At 48.9% G+C, this 23,537-nt stretch overlaps 1 long non-coding RNA gene and 1 other non-coding gene across 3 annotated transcripts in view; both read right to left on the bottom strand.

Moving 5' to 3' along the window:
• LOC109282911 (uncharacterized) overlaps nucleotides 1–22,624 on the bottom strand; it is a 28,541-nt gene extending 5,917 nt beyond the window's left edge. Inside the window, exons 1-4 of one of the 2 annotated variants that reach the window (XR_002089949.2) lie at nucleotides 22,469–22,624; nucleotides 15,799–15,920; nucleotides 846–990; nucleotides 71–181 (exon numbers count right to left, since the gene is read on the bottom strand). This is a non-coding gene — a long non-coding RNA (uncharacterized LOC109282911). The remainder of the gene's footprint in view (nucleotides 1–70; nucleotides 182–845; nucleotides 991–15,798; nucleotides 15,921–22,468) is intronic. The other variant, XR_002089950.2, reaches the window with a different exon arrangement.
• On the bottom strand, nucleotides 887–960 carry TRNAR-UCU (transfer RNA arginine (anticodon UCU)). The gene has a single exon. It is a non-coding gene; the product is annotated as a tRNA-Arg (tRNA).
• Nucleotides 22,625–23,537: the final 913 nt, after the last annotated feature.

Raw genomic sequence — 23,537 nt, 5'->3', positions numbered from 1 at the left:
CCTGAGCTCTTCTGACCCTGTACTGTGCCTACACATGCCAGCTACCAACCGCCCATCCAAAAATACCTACCAGCTCCTCCCTATCCATGCTGGATGCTTCTAAGTTTTGTGTAGCTTCCTCATCTGTCCTCCCTTATACCTTCTGGGAGCAGGGTGTGATTCCCATTAATGGAGTGGAGTCCTACGGGAGAGTATAAATATACAATTTATCTGATTATGTAATTTGCATAAATTTCCTACATAGTACTGACAGCTCTGATATAAAAACATAGTGCCTTCAGTTAATAAATATGAGCCATGATGAGCAGATGCAAAAGGAATCCAGCAAGCAAACAAACCTCACGTGCAGAAAAAGATTAACACAAAGATGCACAGATTGCGAGAACAAGATAGGAAGCCCCAAATCACACAGACACCGCTAGCTTTTAAAATACAGCCATGTACATGCACTGAGCAGACACTGCACTTACCAGGACAACAGCATCTACAACAAAGGAATCTAAAAATTCCTTCCTAAAGAACGGCACAGGATATGTCCAATCTATATTTCTAGAATATTTTTATATTTCTTCCTAGATAGCAAAGAAAATGATGGTCTTGGTGAAGAGGTGACATGACGGTATTTGAAGAGGAATTGGGGTGAGAATATTGAAACAGGAAATAAACATCAAATGAAAAACCAATAATGGAGAAAGGTGGAATCAAGGGGAAAGAATATACAGGGAAGAGAGGGGGATACCCAGCCAGACATGAAGGTTATGAAAGGCAGCAGCTATCTGAAAACTCATTCTTTTCCTTCTAAAAGCCCCTTAGGAGACATAAATATAATTAATTAGCCACTGTACCTGAGCATTTAGCAGGATAAAAGAGACACCTGCCTGGAGATCATCTCTGCCGGGACTCGAACCCGGAACCTCTGGATTAGAAGTCCAGCGCGCTCGTCCATTGCGCCACAGAGACCTCACCACAAGCTCAGTATCAGCATCAGAACTGAAAAAGCACATACCTTCTGCATCACTGCAGGGTAATCTCAGCATCCTGCTATTTCTGTACAGCTACATGGACAGAGGGAAAACCTGGAACTGAGATCCACCTCCCTGTTCAGAGAGCAGGCTCTTCTCAGCCAAGCCCTCTTTCCACAGGGACACAAAATCATTCTGGATATGATCCATATCTCCATCCCCAGCAGGAGGAGGGGGGAAACAAAAACCTGGATCTAGGATTGCCCTCTGTATACCTGCCAGGCTCCTTCACAGCATCTCCATCACTAACAAGGACAGAGCTAAATCCTGGAGTAGGATTAACCACTACATCCATAACAGGCTCATTTCAGCATCTCCAGAACAAAAGCAACAGAATTAAAAGCTGAAAGTAGGATTCAGCAACCTCCTTTGCCTTTCCCCCTCCCTAGAGCTCATCCTTATATCCCCATCGCTAATAGATTAGGCTGGCAGTTTGTCGCAATGAAAAATGGGGAAAGTTGTAGCTTTTTCCGAGGAGAAACAGAAGAAAATGTGTTTATATTTTATTTTGCCAAGAGTCTTGGCATGCCGAATGTTAATGAATGTTTTTAATGTTTTTATTTTGCTTTATTATTATTATTACATATCCAGTAGCCAAGAGTTCACCTGGGGCTTTAGGATGTGGAAGTAGATAGGCTGTTACCATAAAGAACTGGTGCTATAAGGGCCCAGCATAGCAGCACGGTGCCATGAGTGAAAGAAATAATCCAGGGGGTTATAGTACTTTAATTTAATTTTCCTCCTTTACCCTTTTCCCCCAGCAGTTTTTAGTGCTTCTGTGCAGCAATGGTATGCTTTCTTACTGCTTTCTAGCACGTCTGGCTCAACTTCCTGGACAGATACAGGACTGGAAATATCCTGATGTGCCTCTTTCTATGGGGAGAATTTGGAAACATCTTTGAAGGCCCCTGTGGGTGGATGACAGGAGCCTGGGACCTGAGCTGCAGGTCTGTCTCCCTAAGGAAGGAGGGTCTGACCATAATCAGACTTGTTTGGCACTCATCCCTTTGATGCATATGACCGCTGACAGCAGGGTGCATGTCCAGAGCATAGTGTGGCAAGTAACTGGTTTAGTGTGTACGTAACAGAGGACGTGAAGAAAAGGTTGCTGTAAACCAGATCAAGAAACTTTGAAATTAATTCTCTTTGTGCTTATCTTTGTTAAAGTGATTACGGCGGACTACGACATACTGCATACATTAGTGAGGACTGTGAGACATAATGCAAGGGGATCTAGCAAGTTTATACCTATGGGAAAAACAAATGAGACTGAGCCAAGGAAGCTCGATCTAGAAAACCTTGGGAAAGGAAGCAAAGTGCTGGAGTGTAAAGAGAGGATGCAATCTAAAATGATGCCAGTTGGATATGATGGCGCAGAAAGTCAACACAATTGCTGGCTGCATAAGGTGCACCACATCACGGGGTAGGGTAGCAAATCATGGCTGTAAGACTGTTAGGAGCCAACCCCTGGGACGGTGTGCACGCATCCAGCCACTTCAGAACCGAAAGGATCTTGGCAGAACAGGAGGAATTCTGAGATGGGGCAAGAAACTGCAAGGACCATTGTGAGCTGCACTAGGAGTAGCATGGGATTACATCATGGCAGTCTCTTTGATCATCCCCTAGGCAATGGCACACCAGGAATGCCCACAGGGCCATATGCTACAGGAACAAACTCTCCCTCGCATTTCTGCCTTGGCATTCTTCTCTGCTGGGACAAGCACAGGGTCATCTGTGAAGCAGCCCAGGGAAAATCTGTGCAGTTCCTGCTCTTAGGAGAAACTACCTCCAACAGGGTGGCACACTTTCTGTGCTTGAAGAGCAGCAAACTGACTGGACCAGCAGGCAGAAGCATCTCCTAAGGAGCTAAGGGGCATATTTTAAAAAGTATTTGGGCACTTACAGAGGCAGAGGTGTTTTGAGTGGGATTTACAAAGGCCAATGGGGGTTAGTGATAGTGCTGTCCCCAAGATGCTTAGGCAGTTTTTATATATCCTCCAGGCATCTAGCATCATTGCTAGGCACCTACACATTGTTAGGTACCTATACTACCAGCTGCTTGGTCACCTGTTGGCTCATGGGTCTAGGGGTATAATTCCCACATAGAGTATGAGTGGTCCTCGGTTCAAATCCTGGAGGGGCCTGCTTTAACTTCTTCATGGTAAGGGTAGCCAAAATTCAGAATGGGCTTTCAAGGGAGGTGGTGCTCTCCCCTACCTTGGGGGTCTTTAAGAGGAGGCTGGATAGGCATCTGGCTGGGGTCATCTGACCCCAGCATGCTTTCCTGGGTGATCTGCTTGAGGTCCCTTCTGACCCTAGCATCTATTAATCTTTTCAGATTTCTAAGTTGCTGAAGGGCTGACTTTTTATGTGTGTTTCCAGTGTATCTCATGAGTTTGCAAAAAGGGAAGTAGAGGACCTGGGTGGGGTGAGATGAGGGAGCACATGGGTATTAGCAATCTGATGCTGAGGACAGGGAAACTGAGGCTAGGTATCTGCGGAAAAAATTGTGCCAAAACATCCATGATCCAGAAGGTGTTTATTTTCAGGTTATGGCTCATAAAGGGGTTGAATGGAAATAGGTGCTGTGGAGAAATCAACCTCCTTGCCTGTCTCACTGCTGTAGGGCTGCAGCCGAACCTCCCCCCCGCCGCCGTTTACTACACCTCCGAGTGACTACGTGACTGGGGGAGACATCTTTGGTAACACAGAACCAAGATGAGTCCTCCAGAGTGAGGTCAGTCAGGCTCTGAATGAACACGTGAGTAACCTACCTAAAATTTAGCCAGTAATTTAGGATTAAGTGTTCTAGACCTGTATCCAAAGGGCCAAACAAGCCTATACTGATTTGGTCAAGGCAGTTTCCTTTCAATATTCTGCTTGTTTTGTATGCTTTCCCCATGCTCTCCCTCTTTGCTCAATAAAGCCATCTGTTATAGCACACCTCGCTGTGTGTGCTATAAAGGATGAGATTAGCTTTACAGCTCCCTTTGCTTGGCTAGCTAAGGGAGGCTACTTTTAATGTTTCAGGCTATAAGCAGCACCCAGATATATTCTGCTGGGGGCAAAGCACCCCCAAGGTCTTCACGGTTTGCATACTCCAGGCTGCACAGAGCACTACCAGAGACCAGGACCTGGGTGGTGGCAGCGGTTACCCCAGGCTTGCAGGTATGCTCCAGGAAGGGGGTCAGCTGGACGTAGGTGCCCCAGGGGAGACACTCGAAGCATGGTTTTTGGTCAGGTATGGTGAGGTGGGTGGCTCAGCACAGGAGCACCCCCTACTGGCCTGCCACAGGTGCCTCTCTCCTATTGCCCTCAACAGGACTCAAGCCCCTAATTCCCTTATCCCAGCCTTCACTGCCTGTGCTTTCAGAAGCAGCTATGCTGTTCATGCTTGTCCCCTAAAAAAGCTTTACCCCAGGAGTCTGAAAAAGTTATAAACAACTAGCTTATAAATAAGCTTGCAAATAACGTTTTTTTGCTCAAAAATCTGGTTGGTTGAATAAAAGCTATCATCTCTACCATGAGTTCTGATTCCTTAAGCAACCAGAAAAACTTTACAAGAGCAATGTTTAGGTAGCATCAGCTATAATCACACAACTGTTTCAGAGGCTCTGGTGATAGCTGTGTTACCAACAGCAGCATGGTGAGCGGTGGGTGATCAGGGCACCAGACCCAGTTGATGACTTAGAGGTGGCGCCAGAATGGCAAGCCCCCAAGGAGCCATTTCCATGCAAAGAAATACCATCCTTGCACTGTCAGGTCCATGGACATTAGTCCAGCAGCAGTAGTGGGGGCAGGCAGACATCAGCGCAGGCAGCCAGAGGTCTTTGACTCCCGGAGCAGGGAAGGCTGACTGCTTTCTTCCCCTGCACAACTACCCACTCGCCAGCGCTTGGCACCTCCCAGGATGCAACATCTGTTAGTTTTGCCTCTGATTATCCAGTGTCATCAAAAGGACCAGTGGTAGGAGGCATTTCTGTTCTATGTAGTGATTTGAAGACAGCATGAGGTAGCATAACCAATACTTTTAAAATCATTACTTTCTTTTTCTCTTTAAAACTGTCTATTCAGTACAAATGGAAAATGGAAACAAAGGTCAGAGTAACAGTGACAACATCACTGCTGAGGTTTTGCCAGGACATTGTCACAGTAGGGGTGTTAATCTATGACCACAAGTATCTGCAATATTTCATAAAGCTTTCACCTCTGTCTCTAAAAGTTGCCTCGAGCAACACTCCAGCTTCAACATTTTCTGGCTGTAAAGCAAAATGTTATGGGTGACACTGCATAGCTGGACCTTCCTGCACCTGGGGAAGTCTTGGCTATAGTTTGAGATTGCGGGATAAGCACAAGAGATGGATGTTTCTGTAATATAATTAACAGCGACACAGCAAACAATGCTACGTTTATGTGATCTACAGTTAACATCCCAGACATACGTGTGACAATTTACATCTTCTGGATATTATTTTAGGTTGTTGTCAGACTCAGGGAAACACCTCTAACTTGGTTATGTTTAGGTCAGAGTTCAAGGTTTTCCTTTCTCACCACAAAGACAAGACACCAATGCACATTGCAGCAAGAAATCCAAACTTGGACCATAACTTTCCCAAACATTTAGGACTAACTCGTATTTCACCTTTTTTGTGCGCCTATGAGTCCCGTATGTAGCCACATAGCCACAATTTTGGAACCTAGACAGAGTTTGCAGTGTGGTGTTGCCCTTGCTAGGCTACAGAGCATGCAGGGCTGCACTCCAGCGAGGCAGCTGCATGAGGACACAGAATTACCCAGGTACACGCATAACACCAGGGAAGTCCCTCCGCCTCCTGTCTCTCAGCAAAATACTCTCATCGTCATCACAATCCCTCACAGTCAGGCATGATTGTCTTCCATGGTTGTCTTATCTGTGGGTCTGAAGATGGCTGACAAGGTGTATCTGGGATCAACAGGTTCTACTGCAGCTCGGGCATATATTTCCATGTGGGGTGGGTGGCTCTGGGTTCTTGGTTTACTCCATGACACTGTTTCTGCTGCTCTCATTTTTCCACCTCCTGTTGTTGTTGTAAGGTTTCAAAGTACTGAGATCCTTGCAGCAGAGTACTGAGATCCTCGCTCCACTCAGGCCAGTCCTGGGCAACAATCTCCCATAAGTTGATATTGATATTGTATTTTTTCAAGTTGGCCTTGAGGACATCCTTGAAGCGCCTCCTCTGCCCTCCTCTTAAGCATATGCCTTGACTGAACTGGGAGAATGAAACTCCCAGTAAAAAATTCTAGCCACCAGTCCACAGGCAAAGCAGACTCTGCCCCCAACCCTCCTCTTGAAGCTGCCCTCCTACTTTTAGTGTTCATTGGATTAAACGGATAAACAGCTGGAAAAGTTCCTGCCCCAACAAGAGCAGGACTCAGAGCAGAACTGGGAACCTCACCTGATTTCTTTCAATGATAAGGTGATAAGTCATCTGTGGACGGTTATTTTCAAACACAGGTAAGTGACTTCAAAGGGACTTGTGCTCCTTAATTGCTCAGGTGTTTTTGAAAATCCTACTCCTTGGGCATGTCTACACAAGACGCTAAAGACACAGTAGACTAATCCTACTGCTTATTATCATGGCAGGCAAAAACTGTGCTAATCACAGAATCATAAAAAATTATGGCTGGAAGGGACCTCAGGAGGTCACATCTAGTCCAACCCCCTGCACAAAGCAGGACCAGCCCCAACTAGATCATCCCAGCCAAAGCTTTGTATAGACGGGTCTGCAAAACCTCCAAGGATGGAGAATCCCCCACCTCTCTGGGTAACCTGTTCCAGGGTTTTACTGCCCTCCTAGCGAGAAAATTCTTAATATGTAACCTAAATTTCCCTTGCTGTAACTTGAGACTGTTGCTCTTTGTTTTATTATCAGCCACCACTTTGAACAGTTTAGCTCCATTCTCTTTTGAACCCCACTTCAGGTAGTTCAAGGCTGCTATTAAATCCACCCTGTCTTCTCTAGACTAAATAAGCCCAGTTCCCTCAGTCTGTCCTCATAAGTCATGTGCCCCAAGCCCCAAACCATTTTTGCTGCTCTCTGCTGGACTCTCTCCAATTTGTCGACATCCTTTCTGTAGTGGGGGCGCCAAAACTGAACACAGTATTTCAGATGTGGTTACACCAGTGCTGAATAGAGGGGAATAATCGCTTTCCTCAACCTACTTGCAACACACCTACCAATGCAGCCTGGGATGCTGTTAGCCTTTTTGGCAACAAGGGCACACTGCTGTCTCATATTTAGCTTATTGTCCACTGTCACCCCCAGGTCCTTTTCTGCAGAGCTGCTGCCCACCCAGCCAGTCAGCCCCCAGCCTGCACCAGTGCATGGGATTGTTCTGTCCAAAGTGCAGGACTTTGCACTTGTCCTTGTTGATCCTTGTGAGAATGCTTTGGGCCCAATCCTCCAATCTGTTCATGTCTCTCTGATCCTAGCCCTACCCTCCAGTGTATCTACTACTTCCCCAGCTTGGTGTCATCTGCAAACTTGCTGAGGGTGCACTCTGTGCCATTTTCCAGGTCACTGATGAAAACATTGAACAAAACCAGCCCAGGACCAACCCCTGTGGCACTCCACTTGATACCAGCTGCTAACCAGACGTGGAGCCATTGATTACTACTCTCTTCGCTTGATGCTCCAGACAGTTCTCTATCCATCTTACAGTCCATTCATCCAGCCTGTACTTCCTTAACTTGCCCACAGGAATGTTGTGGGATACTGTGGAGGAATCACCCCTCCATCTGCCTCACTACTGTGAGCAGGCAGCCCCTCCCCCATCTGTTTCATTTAACACTGAGTTGTGACCTGGGTTGGAAACATACCTGGGGGAGAGGGAACCTGCTCCCTTTGTCTCCCACCCGTGCAGGTCATGGGACTAGTCCCCTCACCTGGGAAGGTGATATCATTTAGAAGTGCTGGGCAGGAGCCAATGGGGCTGCTTCTGGTGGGAACTTAGTGATGAGGTCAGAAAGGTTATTTAAGGGTCCCTCCATCCTGGGTGAGGGAAGAGAGCCATGTTGTGGGGATGCAGCCAGCAAGCCATGCTGCCTCTAGAGCAGGCACAATCAGCCCCTGGATGGAATAGTGACTCATTTACCAGAAACTTAACCTGGAACTTAGATTAATGTACTCTGGTTGCATATCGAAGGGCTACCAAACCTCTGTGTTTGCTCAGGGTTATTCTTTTGCTACTCTTCTGACTTGTACCCCTCTCCATGCCTACCCTCTCTACCGAATAAAGCCAGCCATGTTGTACATGCTTGAGAGGGATTGGGCAGGTCTTCTTGCCCCCTTGGCTCAGCTGACCAAGGAAGGCTACTTTTTTAGGCTTCAGGCTAATAGAAGCACTCCAAGATCCCAAGGTCTACAGGGTCCTTGTATCCTGGGCGACACAGGGCCCAGACAGAGACCTGAGTCTGGGTGGTGGCAGCACTACCCCAGGCTTGTGGGTATGCTCCAGGAAGGGGGTTGGTCAGAAGTTGGTGCTCCTGGGGAGGCATCTGAAGCCTGGTTTTCGGTGGGGTGCAGTGAGGCAGGTGGCTCAGCACAGGCACACCCCTACTGGCCTGCCACAGAGGCCATATCAAAAGCCTTGCTAAAATCAAGGTACACTGCATCCACCGGTCTCCCCGCATCCACAGAGCCAGTCACCTCATCATAGAAGGCAATCAGGTTGGCCAGGCATGACTTGCCCTTGGTGAATCCATGCTGGCTCTTCCTAATCACCTTCTCCTCCAAGTGCTTAGAAATGGATTCCTTGAGCATCTTCTCCATGATTTTTCAGGTGACTGAGGTGAGGCTGCCTGCTCGGTAGTTCCCAGGATTCTCCTTTTCCCCTTTCTTTAATATGGGCACTATGTTTGCACTTTTCCAATCAACTGGGACCTCTCCTGATTGCCATGACTTTCCAAAGATGATGGCCAGTGGCTCTGCAATCACAGCAGCCAACTCCCTCAGCACCCGCGGGTGCATCCCATCTGGCTCCGTAGACTTGTACACGTCTGGCTGTTCTAAATAGTCCCTAACCTGTTCTTTCACCACTGAGGGCTGCTCACCTTCTCCCCAAACTGCTTCCCAGTGCAGTAGCCTGGGAGCTGCCCTTTCCTGTGAAGACTGAGGCAAGATCGGCATTGAGCACTTCAGCCTTTTCTGCATCCTCTGCCACAAGGCTGCCTCCCCCATTTAGTAAGTGACCCACACTTTCCTCCATCCTCCTCTTGCTGCCGACGTACTTATAGAAACCCTTCTTGTAACCCTTCACATCCCTTGCTAGCTGCAACTCCAACTGCGCTTTGGCCTTCCTGACTTCATCCCTGCATGCCTGAGTAATACACTCCTCCCTAGTTGTTTGTCCAAGTTTTCACTTCTTATAAGCTTCCTTTTAGTGATTTAGTTTACTCAAGATTTCCCTGCTAAGCCAAGCTGGTCAACATGCCAGGTAGGGCACAGAACGAGCAGAGCAGGATTGACACTGTTCTCACCATTGCCATATAACTGGTGTACAATCAATTAAAGAAATTAGACATATATAAATCAGCAGAACTATATGAACTCCACCCAAGAGTGCTGCAAGAGTTGTCCAAAGTAATCGCAGAGTCCCTGGCAAAGGTCTTTCAAAAATCTTGGGCCTCTGGAGAAATCTCAGAGGACTGGAAGACGGCCAATGTTGTGCCCATCTTCAAGAAGGAGAAGCATGAAGACCCAGGAAACTACAGGCCAATTAGCTTAACTTCAATTCCAGGGAAAATCCTAGAAATATTCATCAAAGAGGCTATATGTGACAAGCTTGCAGAAGGCATGATACTGAATGATAGCCAGCATGGCTTTGTCATGGGCATGTCTTGTCTGACCAACCTCATTCCTTTCTATGATCAGGTGATTTGTCACCTGGAAAAGTGGTTGACATCATATACCTCGACTTCCAGAAACCCTTCGACCTGGTATCCCATGAGGTACTGGTCAGAAAACTGGAAGATACTGGGCTCAACTGTGGGACCATCTAGTAGGTGTGAAACTGGTTGCAGGGTAGGATACAGAGTCCAAATGAATGGATTGGTGTTGTCCTGGCGAGGTGTGGGTAGTGGCATACCCCAGGGGTTGGTACTTGGCCCAGTGCTGTTCAATATTTTCATCAACAATCTGGATGAGGGGGTGAAAAGCCCATTGGCCAAGTTCGTGGGTGACACCAAGATATGGAGTTGTGCAGACACACCCGCAGATAGGCTGCAGATACAAGCAGACCTAGACAGGCTGGCATATTCGGCAGAACATAACCAGATGACGTTCAATGTAGAGGAATGCAAAGTGCTGCGTCTGGGAAGGAAGAGCCCAGCACACCTACAGGCTGGGCATCGCTAACCTGACCAGCACTACAAATGAAAGGGATCTGGGGGTAACAATAGACCCCAGCATGAATATGAGCCGGCAATGCAACACAGTAGCCGCTAGAGCCAATAAAACTCTGGCATGCATCAATCGATGCATCTCCAGTAAATCCAAAGAAGTGATTCTCGTGCTTTACTCGACATTGGTGTGGCCGCAGCTGGAGTATTGCGTCCAGTTCTGGGCACTGCACTTCAACAAGGACGTGCTAAAGCTCGAGAGGGTCGAGAGAAGGGCCACCCGTATGATCGGGAACTTCCATGGCAAGCCATATGAGGACAGGCTGCGGGATCTCGGACTCTTCAACCTAAAGGAAAGAAGGCTGAGAGGGGATCTGATTGCAGCTTACTGTTATATCAGAGGTGTACATCAGGGGCTCGGTGAACAACTAGTCACCAGAGAGCCCTGGGGGGAAAACTAGAAACGACAGCCACAAACTCCTGGAAGATAGTTTCAGGCTGAACATTAGGAAAAACTTCTTTACAACTAGGGTGTCCAGGCTATGGAACAAGCTCCCCCGGAGGTGGTGCAATCATCTACCCTAGAGGTCTTCAAGAGAAGGCAGGACGGTCACCTGGCTGGGGTCACCTGACCCCAGATGTCTTTCCTGCTCGTGCAGGGGCTGGGCCCGATGGCCCTTTGGGGGCCCTTCCATCTCTATGATACTTTGATTCTGTGATTCTGCTGTACTTGCTCATCTTCCTGTGCATCAGGATGGTTTGTTCCTGCGCTCTCAGTAAGGCTTTGAAGTACAGCCAGCTCTCCTGGACTTCTCTCCCCCTCAGACTGGCCTCCCAGGGGGTCCTGCACATGAGTTCCCTGAGGGAGTCAAAGTCTGCTTTTCTGGAGTCCAGGGTCCTTACTCTGCTACTCTCCATACTTCCTTTCCTCAGGATCCTGAACTCAATCATTTTGTGGTCACTGCTGCCCAAGTTGCCATCCACTACTACATTCCCCACCAGTTCTTCCCTGTTTGTGAGCAGCAGGTCAAGAACACGGCCCCTAGTTGGCTGCTCCAGCAGTTGCACCGGGAAGTTGTCCCTTACACTCTCCAAAAACTTCCTGGATTGCTTGCACACTGCTGCATTGCCCTCCCAGCAGATGTCAGATGATTGAAGTCCCCCATGAGAACCAGGGTCTGTGATCAGGAAACTTCTATTAGCCGCCTGAAGAAAGCCTCATCCCCCCTTTCCTCCTGGTCTGGTTGTCTACAGCAGACACCCACCATGACATCACGCTTGGTGCTTTCCTTACTGACCCTAACCCAGAAACTCTCAAGAGTCCTATCTCCAGCTTCGTACTGGAGCTCTAAGCAATCATACTGTTAGTTTACATAAACCGCAACTCCTCTTCCTCTGCTTCCCTGCCTGTGCTTCCTGAACAGTTTGTACCCATCCAGTCATGCGAGCTCCCACCAAGTCTTTGTTATTCCCATCATGTCATAGCTCCATGACTGAGCAAGGACTTCCAGTTCATCCTGCTTGTTTTCCAGGGTCCAGGCATTTGTGTACAGGCACCTGAGGTAACAAGTTGATTGCCCTGATTTCTCAGGAAGTATCAGAGAACCTCTCCTGTTGCCCCCTCCTGTTTGCTTTTCCTCCAGTTCTCCCACTTCCTCGCTTACCTCAAGGCTTTGGTCTCCATCCCCCCGATGAACCTAGTTTAAAGCCCTCCTCACTAGAATGAGCCTACTGAGCATCAGTGTCACAAAAAAGCATGTGCTAGTGCTACTGCACGGTAGTATTGATTATGGGGCATTAAGGGCATTTATAAACATACTTTTTTGTCCCACGACATGCCGAAGATCCACCACTTCAGAGCAGACATGATCAATCGAGTCTACTCTGCACACAAGCTGATGCGCACTGCGCTGCATCGCATGCAGTTGTATAAGTGGCGAAATGTGCACCAGCACACAGAAAATGGTGGCCGCACGCTTTTAAACTAAAGCACTTTCTATGTGTAGGGCGCTTTTAAACTAAAGTGCTTTCTTTTCAAAGTGCCTGGCCCTACAGTGCTTGCATGTGTAAAAATGCCCTAAGTTAGTACCTGTAATTACAGGGACTAAACTAACGCACCATAGTTATGGTTCAGAGATGATACCTTTTATTAGACCAACTAAGAAATCACAAAAAAATTATCTTTTTCTGCAAGCTTTCGGGCACACATGCCCTTCCTTCCTCAGGCTCAGGGAAAATTAAAGATGGTAGAACGTCCCCACAGGTAGAAAATAAACTTGATTTTTGCACAGAGGAAGTCTGTTCCTCTGCGTCCATGAGAGTGTCTTTGTGAGTTGCTCTTTGATGTGCAAATAAGACAGTTCATCTCTGAAGCAAGAGTTCTAGAGTTTTGCATTTCTTTTTGTCTCAGACCAACACGCCTACCAAATACATCCTTGAAACATGGAAGATGCTTAATTTTAGCCAATTTTGGACTTAAATTTCATTGCTGAACAACAAAAAAGATTTCTACACCTCCCTCCCTTTCTGCCATCTGACACCACCAGGGAAGGAATCCTGTCTTATATGCTCATCAAAGAGCAACTTATAAAGATACTCTCCTGGGGAACAGACTTCTACCTTCAGCTTCCTCTGCACAAAAATCAAGTTTATTTTCTACCTATGGGGACTTTTTACCATCTTTAATTTTCCCTGAGCCTGAGAAAGGATGTATGTGCCCAAAAGATTCCAGAAAAAGATTATTTTTTTGCGATTTCTTAGTTAGTCTAATAAAAGGTATAATCTCTGAAGCAAGAGTTCTAGAGTTTTGCATTTCTTTTTGTCTCAGACCAACATGGCTACCAAATACATCCCCATAGTTATGGTGCATTAATGGGTGTAGAAATGCCCCTTGTCAACAACCTTAGTGGATATAGTCCTCCATCTGCTGACAGATGGAACCGGATGCCTACTTCCAGGCTCTCCATCAGATGCCTTACAACTCCATGGTAGACACGAAGAAGTGTGAAGAAGCACCATGAAGTCCAGTCAGGGGTTGCTTGGACAAAGGTAGTCACTGGCCCTAGGACACACTGCATCCAGGTGGTGACTCCCCTGGATCTGCACAACCATTTTGAACCAAACTGCCAGCTTCAGCATGCGAGGATGGAGGGCCACCAGTAACCGCGCCCAGAAGATGATGCAGAGTAATCATGGTGGGTGACTCCCTCCTGAGGGGGACTGAGGGAGCGATCTGTCGCCCTGACCCCTTAGCCCATGAGGTCTGCTGCCTTCCAAGTGCGCATGTCCGGGATGTAACTGAGAGGATCCCCAAACTCATCCGGCCCTCTGACCATCACCCCATGCTACTCATCCATGTGGGCACAAATGACAGCTTGGAACAATCCTGCTCAGGTCATGAGTGACTTCAGGGCTCTGGGGGCTGGGCTCAAGGGTCTGAGGGCACAGATAGTTTTTTCCTTGATCCTTCCTGTCATGGGTCATGGGTCTTGGAGGGAGAGGTGTATCGGAGAGGTCAACTGAAGGCTCCGGGGATGGTGCCATAGCGAGGGGTTTGGCTTCTTCGACCACAGTCCTCACTTTAGGGAGAGACGCAGTGGTATGTTGGGGAGGGATGGTCTCCACCTCACCCTGAAAGGGAAGAAGCTCTTCCCAGTGCACGGGGAAGCCCAGGGCTTCCCACAGCAGGCTCAGCTGCCTGCTGAATTAAAGATGGTAGAATGTCCCCATAGGTAGAAAATAAACTTGATTTTTACACAGAGGAAGTCTGTTCCTCTGCGTCCGTGCACTGGGACATGACTTTTCCTTGGGCTGTGTTCAGAGTGGGTTCTCTTGGGCTACTTGGTCTGTTACTACTGTGGCTGTTGTGACCTGGGCTAGAACTGCTAATTGATCGCCTGTCCCCTGTAATCCTAGTTTAAAGCCCTGTCAAGTAGGTTAACAAGCCGTATTGGCTGATACCAATCTGATTGCTGATATGCAGTTGGGCAGCTTGGAAAGCAGCATCTAGCTGGTAAGTCTGTTGTGGGGGAAAGGACAAGGGGGGAGGGGAGGGAAGGGCCATGTGGGAGGCAGATTGAGGCCCCCGGCGGTGAGAGGAGTGGGAGGGAGCCACAAGTGGCTTGTCCGGAGAGTGAGGGGGGTGGCAGCTCCTATTGCTATGTGCACCCCAGGAGGGTACGGGGGCATGTGCCCCTGGATCTGTGCTCAGGGCAAGGGCAGGCTGCTGCTGTGGGCTGGGGCCAGGGTGGTGTCAAGCTCCTCCTGGCAGGGACCTGGGCTGTCCTCAGGGTGGGTGGTGGCGGCAGCGCTGGGAGCAGGGCTATGGGGAGGGTGCAGCCCCCCCAAAATTCACTGTAGCTCCCCTTCCAGCACCGCTGCCTGCCCCAAGTGCACCCCCAGCCCAACCCCTCCACCAGGAAGAGCCCCATGCTGCTCCTGGCCTCAGCCTACTGTGGCAGCCCACCCTCACCTCATGCACAGATCCAGGGCACATGGTTCCCAAGGCCTCTTGGGGTGAATGCAGCAGTAGGAGCCACCACCCCCTCCCCACACCCCCCATACGAGCTGCTCACGGCTCCATCCCATGCCCTGCCCCACCCAGGCTGTGCAGCCCCAGCCCCAGGACCACTGCCTCCCTCACTGCTGGGGCCTCAATCTGCAACCGCCCACCCCGAACAGACTCACCAGCTGGACCTGGCTGCTCTCCACACTGCTGGGCTGCACTTCTGGCTGCCTGCATGCTGCGCTGCAGCTACACGCATGCATGGGGTATATATCAGCAACGTTACTGGGCTCATCAGCTAACAAAAGCCGATTGCTGGTACTGTCAATTTTCTTTATATCAGTGCCAATCTGACATGGGACCAATGTATTGGTGAACCTCTAGTCATCAATTGTACTGTTCAACCTGTTCACAATATTAATCTTCTGGAGTGCTTTCAATTGTCACTGGGAGATCGATGATGCTTCCAGTAGCCTCCTGGCCAATCCGGGAGGGTTGGCAACCCTAGGCCTGCCAGAGCCATGCTCCGGCTCCTGGCCAGGCTTCAAGCTGCAGCTATGCTATGGCTGCAGCTTCCCCAGCTCCCAGATCCCAAGTAAGGCTGCTGGGGCCAGCAACTGTTACCCCCAGCCTCCCCTACCCAACCCGGGGTAACCTGCTATATGCCAGAGGGCATGTGGCATGGGCCTTCCCTGGGGACAACTAGCAGTGGCACAAAGTGTCCCACTACTAGTTGTCCCCAGAGAGCCAAATGTTGGCACTCATTTGGACGCGGCCAACAGTGTGGCAGGTGAGTACAATGAGGTACCCAGATTAAGCAGAGGAGATGGGTTAGAGTGACACCAGGGGGACTCGCACCCACCTTCAGATGATAAGTCCTGTTACACACTCACCATTTATCTCTATTGCAAGCCAGCTGCTCCACGTTGCTGATATGGTGCAACTTGGCCTGAGTCTGGCCAAACATTACCATTCTTCATGTGGCCAGAGGAGACCAAGAAACAGCAGCAGAGGTCTAGAAAACATGAGGAAAGATTAAAGAACTGGGATTGTTAATGTACAGAAGAGAAGACTAAGGAGGATTTGACAACTGTTTTCAAATACAAAAGGGGCTGTTATAAAGTGGAGGCAGATCCATTGATTTTTTTTTTTTTTTTTGCATACACAGACAGGAGAAAAAGAAACAGCCTTAAATAGCAACAAAGGAGACTGATATTCGAAGGGTAGCTGGGCAGGTTTCCTGGTGGTGGGTCAGAATGACCCAGCTCAGGTCCAAGGAAGGCTGGCTGTAGGACGTATTGCCACTTCTTTCCACCGCTGGGCTGCAGCATGGGCAAAGCTCCTGCTGCTGGAAGCCCCCCAGCTCCACTGCTGGATCCAATGGCTTCACAGACTGGATCTGACCCATGGGTCATTGGTTGTCGATGTCTGTATTAGACCTGAAAAAACTTCCTTGAGGATGAGCTCACTGTTGAGAAACAAAGCAAGTTCTTTCCATCACTCTTTATTATGGATAAAGGTTTAGAGATTCCCATCCCAGAGCTATTCTTTTCAAGGGGCAAACAGTAGAGCTGGTCCAAATTGAGGTGTCAGGAGATGAGGTTTTAGGAGAAATTGGTAAGCTAAACGGTAACAAATCACCAGGACCTGATGACATTCACCCTAATGTCCAGATGGAGTTCAGATCTGAAAATGCAAAACTATTATTGTAGTATGCGATCTATTGCTAACAGCAGCCTTGGTTCTACAGGGTTTCAAGTCTTTAAAAAGGGGCTCCAAAGGGGACCCAGAGAACTAGAGGCCAATAAGTCTAATTTCTGTGCCTGGCAGCCTAGTGGAAACAATAATAAAAAAGGACTGTTCAGCAAAAGGATGAGCAGAACTTGCTGGGAAGAGATATGACTGCCTTTTAGAAAAGCCAGGCTTGTCACAGCAGCACATTACAGTTCTTTTGTGGGCATCAACAAGCATGTGAATCAGCTGATCTACTTGATAGAGTATAAAGGTTCATGCCACTGCCCTGGCTCATCAAGCATAAGCTTCTGACTCAAAGGTCTACCTAACTCTGTCCCTGCTGACTTACCCCTCCTTCCTGAGCCTGCTCAGTAGGATTGTGGCCTGGTTTCTCTGTGATAAATTCAAATGTGAACCTTGCATTTTGTTACTGGGTGGATTATCAGCTTATCTGTGAGCTTACAGCTCACGCTGGGTCAGAATCACTGGACGTGTGGAATCGTTCTGCTGTGCTGGGTTGCTCCAGGCTCATGCAGGCATAGCTGTTACTGGCTAACAACTGCTGCAGGCTCTCTCGCGCTCCTCTTGCAAAGCCTCTACAAAGTTGTGTCCATGCCCTCAAGCTACTTCAGGCTGTCTAAGACCCTAAACTACGTTAGTTAAGCTGGGAGGGAGGGCAATTATTTTGGCCCACTTTAGACATTTGGGAGAGCAGTTATGGGCTGGGGCAGCTGACCTGCCCTGGCACAGTGTGGGTGGGGGGTGGGGATTGATATTATCTGGCCTGGGCCTATCCACCCAGCACCCACCAGTGGGTATGCTGGTTGGAGCAGGTGCGTGGGGGCTCTGTGGAGGAGACCCCCCGCAGGCAGGGTGTGCTCAGCCCAGCAGATGGGATGGGGCTGTGGGTGGGTGGGGAGTGGGACAGTTGGGGAGGCGAGGGCTAGGATTGTGGGGCAGTACCAGCATGGGGCCAGGGCTTGGGCCCTGGGCAGAGCTGCAATCCACTTGCCATGTGGCAGGGACATGTAGGGAGCAGATCGTGGCTCTGCTACATGCTCCAGCCGCATGCTGTCACCACCCTGCAATCCTGGCCCCCACCCCATTCCCAGGCACCGCATCCTGCCTGCCTGCAGCCCCATCCCATCTGCCTAGCCAAGCATGCCCTGCCCACACGGGTCCCAGCCGATCTCCATGGAGAACCTGCCCACCTGCTCCATGGGGCACCTCGGGTGATGGATGTGGGGCAGGCAGGCCAGGTGCCTGGCCAGCGGAGCTGGTCCAACAGCGGTGGAAACAGGCGGCAGCAGCCAGAAGCTGCTGGGAAGTGTAGTCCAGCTGCCGCACCCGCCTTGCCCTGCCACACACCCGGGGATGGTGGGACCGACTGCCCATGCCACAGCCCAGGCTGCCCCAGGCCAGGGCCAGGCAGGGCTGAGGGACCCACTGAGGGCAAGATAAAATCCCTTGGCAGGCCGAATCCAGCCCATGGGCTGTATTTTGTCCACCCTTGAGTTAAACCAAGGGTATCATGCTCATCAGCCCTGTGGTCTTAGATGAGTGGGCATAGGGATAGTCTGCCAGCCAGATCAGGCCCACAGACAGGCCCCATGCACCAGATCCAGCCCACAAGGTCGGTCTCATGTGGGCGCTCCATGCAGTGTGTGCCCCTGCCCCTTGCAGTGCATGGGGCTGGGGCCGATGCATGCTACATGGGGCCCACGGGCCAGTTGAGGGCACGTTGTGCAAGCAGCACACAGGTCTGCTCCGAGACCTAGGGGCAGCACCATGGGCTGGATGATAACGCTCCGTGGGCCATTGCTCGGACGTCTCTGAATTAAATGTTTTAAATTAATCTAGGTCCTTGAATTGCTTTGCAATACTTGTGCCACTTTAAGACCTCAAACAGAAGAAAAGGAAAAGAAATATTTTACAATGACAACTAACTGGGACAATGAGTGTGAGGGTGTAATTGCCAAGAGTGTAGAGAGGCGGGGAGTGTTTAAAAAGTAATATGGGTGCAGACAAAACCCATGCGTTTTACTAGGGCAAGGTAATTCTCCTAGCAACAGAATTGGGGGTATTTTAAATTGCAGAAAGGGTAATTAATACTTAGTTCACACAAAAAAAGTCACTGGGGGATAAGGTGTACTATCCTTTTGTACCTTTGAAATACTCCATCTCAACTCCTGCTCACCCCCACGACTACAGAACTACAGGGCTGGCAAATGCAAGCTTGGGATGGCTATGGGGGGATATCAAGTAAGTGGGAAAACAGTATTATCTCTACAGCTGCATCAATTGCTGGTATAATTGCTTTGAAAAGGATATTAATGTTTGGAAAAGGTTCAAAAAAGGGTGATGCAATTGAGTTCAGACTTATCAAGATCAAGGAGCCACAAAAGGAAACAAATTCAAACTGGTGCAATTTTTTAATGGTGATAGTAGTCAAGTATTGGAACAATTTACTTGGGGAAGTGGGGGATTGTCTGTTTTTTGACATTTAAATCAAGTTGGATTTTCTTGTCCCCGATCCTGTCTATAATATTAATGAAATATTAACGTTATATATCCATCTGTTTGGGTTTTATTGTGTTGCAGCTTCCAGACCCCACAAATGTTTCTTCCAGCCCCACTGCTGCAGGTTCAACATTGCATATAAACCAAGCAGTCTATATTTATTGTCAGCTGGCTGGGCAGGCCAGCTAACAGTGGGGTCACATGCTAGAGGACACAAATCCATACTTCTTCATCTGTGCATGATTCCTTGAACCATCCAATCACAGGCTAGCACATGTACACTCAGGCTTTCTTTCTTTTCCTTGCATTTTAATAATTTACCATTTTAATCTATTTTCTACATCCCTTTATTATTTGTCAACCAGGAAAATACAGCCTGATACAGGAAAGTGTACAGATTAACTAATTTTTAAGACCTTTAAGCAACACCCAGTCCTCCCAAGTTGGTAGAAATTTTTTAAAATCATGGCTATGTACACAGCTCTGTAGAGCTGTATGATAATATAGGACCCTGCACATGGTAGCTACATGGATACATAGTTGGTGCATGTTAACACAATCTAGAAGGCAGGGGTGATGTGTACCTTTATGGCATAGCTAAATAAGATGTATATGTATATAGAGAGTACATGCTTTCGTAAACCCAAGTGCACTTCATCAGATGCTGGATGAAAGGAAGAAAAACAGTGAAATGAGAGAGAAAGCAGAATACAAAAGATAAGGGAGGGGAGAGAGAAAGAGAAGAGAGGGGAGCAGGGCTGAGAACAAAGCAAAGGGAAATAAACTCAGAGGAACAAAGGGGGTCACAAAAACTAATCTAGGTAGTGAGATAAGCATCCATAAATCCAGTTTCATTAAGTATGTTAAGTTACTCATGCAGCCAACCAGGGGTAGAGGGGGTGGAGGGTCTGACAATCAAGCACACCTTAAGTTTTAGGGACTTTGGATTGTTTCCTACCATGCTAAGATAGTCTCTGGCTCAGACACATTGTGATGTTTGATCTGCGATTACAAAACATTTATTCCAGCACACTGACTGCTCATACAGGAACAAAAGCTTTAGATAGCCCCACTTGCAATACTTAAAAGCTCAAGGTAAGTGTTGGAAGCTTGACCTCCACTCATGCTGAGAATAACTGAATTGGTAACTGGGAGTGAGGAACAAAGACCTTTAAGGTGGATAAAAGGTGGCCCATGAAGAGCAGGACACAGGAGCACAGACTGATGGAAGGAAAGCCCCAGGCTCCACAGGTGGGGGTGTCTGGGGTAAGCCTGGTCTCAGTACACCTACAGCAAGACAGACACGCATGTAGACTTTCTACTGTGGTTAAACCCTTCTCTTTTGTCAGGTTTTGTTCTTATTACTGAGAGTGATCAATGAGGGGCTGTTTGGGGGCTCTGTATTCTTCTCTGCTCGGTTAGAAAAAAAGTAGCCTTGCATGTATCCCTGCCCCGCTGGGGCTGCTGAGTCCTGGCACTTGGGACCCCGGGAGCTGTAGCACTGTATACAGGGCCCCAGTATAAGGAGGGGACAGGGAAAGTCAAGAGACCCAACACCTAAGGGGATGCAATCAAAGGCACAATCAGCCCTGACCCATGACAGATCTAGTCTGCCTTAACTATAAGGTATGCAGAAGCTGATGGTACCTCCTGGGCACGATATCTATGAAAGGGAACAGCTGCTTGTGCCGCTTCCAGGCTGAAATCATCTTTTTTTCCAGAAACCATTAAAGATCAAAATTCAAATTCTCAGCTCATGTTCAATGGTATAGCTCCACCGCGGTCCCTGTAGTTATACTGGTTTAGAGCAACTGAGAATCTGACCCCAATTTTGTTTCAGGCCTGATGGTAAAAGACAAATCCCAGCAAGTACAGCACTCGTTCAGAGGGCTTCTCTTTTATTTTGACACCCTATTTGTTTTTGTGAGTTGTTCTGTTCTTTTGCTTTGTTCTTTTGTTCATTCTCCTGTTGTAGGAGTTATTTTGCTCTCGTCCCATCAGCTGCCCTGAGCTATTGTTGGGAAGGGTACCAAATATCAACACCTAGTGTCCGCACACCCATATCTGCTTAAATCTGAGACAACTGCTTGCTTAGAACAGAAAAATGTCCCGCAAGCAAAAGTAATGGAAGTCTATGGTCAAGCCTGAGTGTGAGTAGAAATATGAGTATTAAACACAGCTTATCTACCATGCACACAAGCTCCCAAAGCACCCCAAGAGATGGGCTGGAGAATTTGTGAGATTCAGTGCTGATCACTGGGTCAGGCCCTCTCTGCATACACATAAATAAGCACATTTTGTATGGAAGCTTTAGTGGTCCACGGCTACCACTAGAACGAACTCTAGCCGCCGCTCTAAGCCAGCAGCACTTTGAATTTAAGCTTCCCGACGGAAGGGAAATGCCTCCTCTTTGTTCCGTGCAGTACTTAATATTCAGCACACGATCCTTGCTAATATTAATGCTACACAGACGGCTGGAGAATGGGCAGTGGGGAATAACTTCTTCAGCTGAAGTGCAGGAGGGATCTGCCTGGGGATAATGTAATCGCTCAGGCTAGACTTCAGCAGAGACAGGCCTGAGCTGGGAAGCAAGGATCCTCCCCAAGTTCCAAAGGGTTCAGGCCTCGAGGCCCAGCGCACCGGGCTCGTCCACGCATCTGCAAACCGTGCTCTGTTATTCTCGCCAAACGAGCCCCTTTGTTTCATGATTTGTGCTCGGGGTGGCAAACAGCACCCCGCACCCACCTCTGGAAATAGGGTTAATTCCAGGCAGACACGTGTCCCTTCCTCAGCCACCAATATCAAGACTTCCCTGATCAGGCCTGGCTCTGCTTAGCTCCGGAGACCCTAAGGTCTCACAGCCTGAGCTGCCTGGCGGCCCTCTCAAGGCACCAGCCTGCATTTCTCAGTTCCCCAGTGCAAGCCCTGCTTCCTTCCCCAGGGCCTGTGACTTCTGTGCCCCGGGGCTGGCGGTCTGTCTGCCCTTGGCCCAACGCATCTTGTTCCTGCTCCTTTACAGCAGCCCCTTGCCCTTCTGCACCCCTTGGGCTCAACTTCTACCCAAGTATTTGCAAGGCCCCCCAACACATGCACCCCCCCCAACTCCCTTTGCATATCTCCTGCACACGTGTGCACACAAACACATGTGTACACACACACACACACACACATGCCCTTTGTTTATCTTTTCTCCTTGTGCCTTAGTCTCTTGGGCTCAACTTCTACCCAAGTATTTGCAAGACCCCCCCAACACACACACACACACACACATCTTTTGCATATGTCTTGTCCTCCTGCCTTGGCTCCTACCTGGGGCTCCTCTGCCCAGGTGCTCTGGGCTGCTCTCTCCTCCATCCCTTGCTCCCGGTGTCCCTTGATGCACTTTCCGGCTCTTCTCTCGCCTTCCTCTCTCCGGGGCTGCCTTTGTCCTCTGCTCCAGCACTTTTGCAGCTGGAGGCTGCTCCTGGGAGGCCGGCAGGGCAGTGTCCCCATGGCATCAGGTTACCATGGGGATGAGGGAGGCGGCAGGAAGGTCCTTTAATCCAGGCAAAGCAAACCACAAACAAGCTTAAAGGGCCAGTTTTGTTGGAGAGCAGGAGAGGGAAGGTGCAAGCCTGGGTGCTGGGACCTGGCTGCAGGTCCTGTCTCCCAGCCCTTCCCTGCACCCTGCAGCTCCGCCACAACGGGGGGACATGGAAAGAGACTGTCTCGGCATTTGCACTGAGCTGCTCTCATTCTTCAGCAGCCAGCATGAAAAGCAGCACATTTAAAATCAGCAAAAAGAAATGATTTTTCAACTCAAAAAGTAATGGGCTTGTGGGACTCACTGCCACAGAGCGGAGCAGCTTCCCAAGCTGGGGAAGATCCATGCAGGAACTCTCTGTGTGAAGAATAAAGTGTCCCAGGTGAAAATAACACCAGCTTGTTAGGGCCAGCGTTTAGCCCTCTGCCATCCGGGGTTTTGAGGGAAACGGTCACTAATGTGGGCCTGACGTGGAGTTGAGACAGTTTTAATCTTTCTTCATGTAGGATCAACTTTATCATAGGAGCAGAGAGAAATCAGCCTGGCAGGGACTTCATCCAGCCCTCACTCCGGATGCCATCGTGCCTGTCTAAACCAATCTAGACAAATGTTTGTCCAACCTGCTCTTAAAAACCTGGCTCCCGTTAGCTGCTAGGTGCTCCTCCTAGCAGGCCAGACTCTAAAGAGACAGAAAGGAGACACACTGGGCGTGTCTGTCAGCCTCTTGAAGGCTCAGATTAAGCATCGTGGCTTCTTAACCTGGCAGGGGAAACACCATGTATCTATATCCAAGAAGGCAGTTTTCCTGAACCGCCTCTCAGGAGAACTGCTTTTCTGGCAAGGTGCCGCACTGTA

Source organism: Alligator mississippiensis, chromosome 15, assembly GCF_030867095.1.
Source record: "Alligator mississippiensis isolate rAllMis1 chromosome 15, rAllMis1, whole genome shotgun sequence".
In the NCBI taxonomy this organism is placed as follows: domain Eukaryota; kingdom Metazoa; phylum Chordata; order Crocodylia; family Alligatoridae; genus Alligator; species Alligator mississippiensis.
Note: the sequence above shows the minus strand (reverse complement) of the source record. Positions and strands in the feature narration are given on the sequence as shown.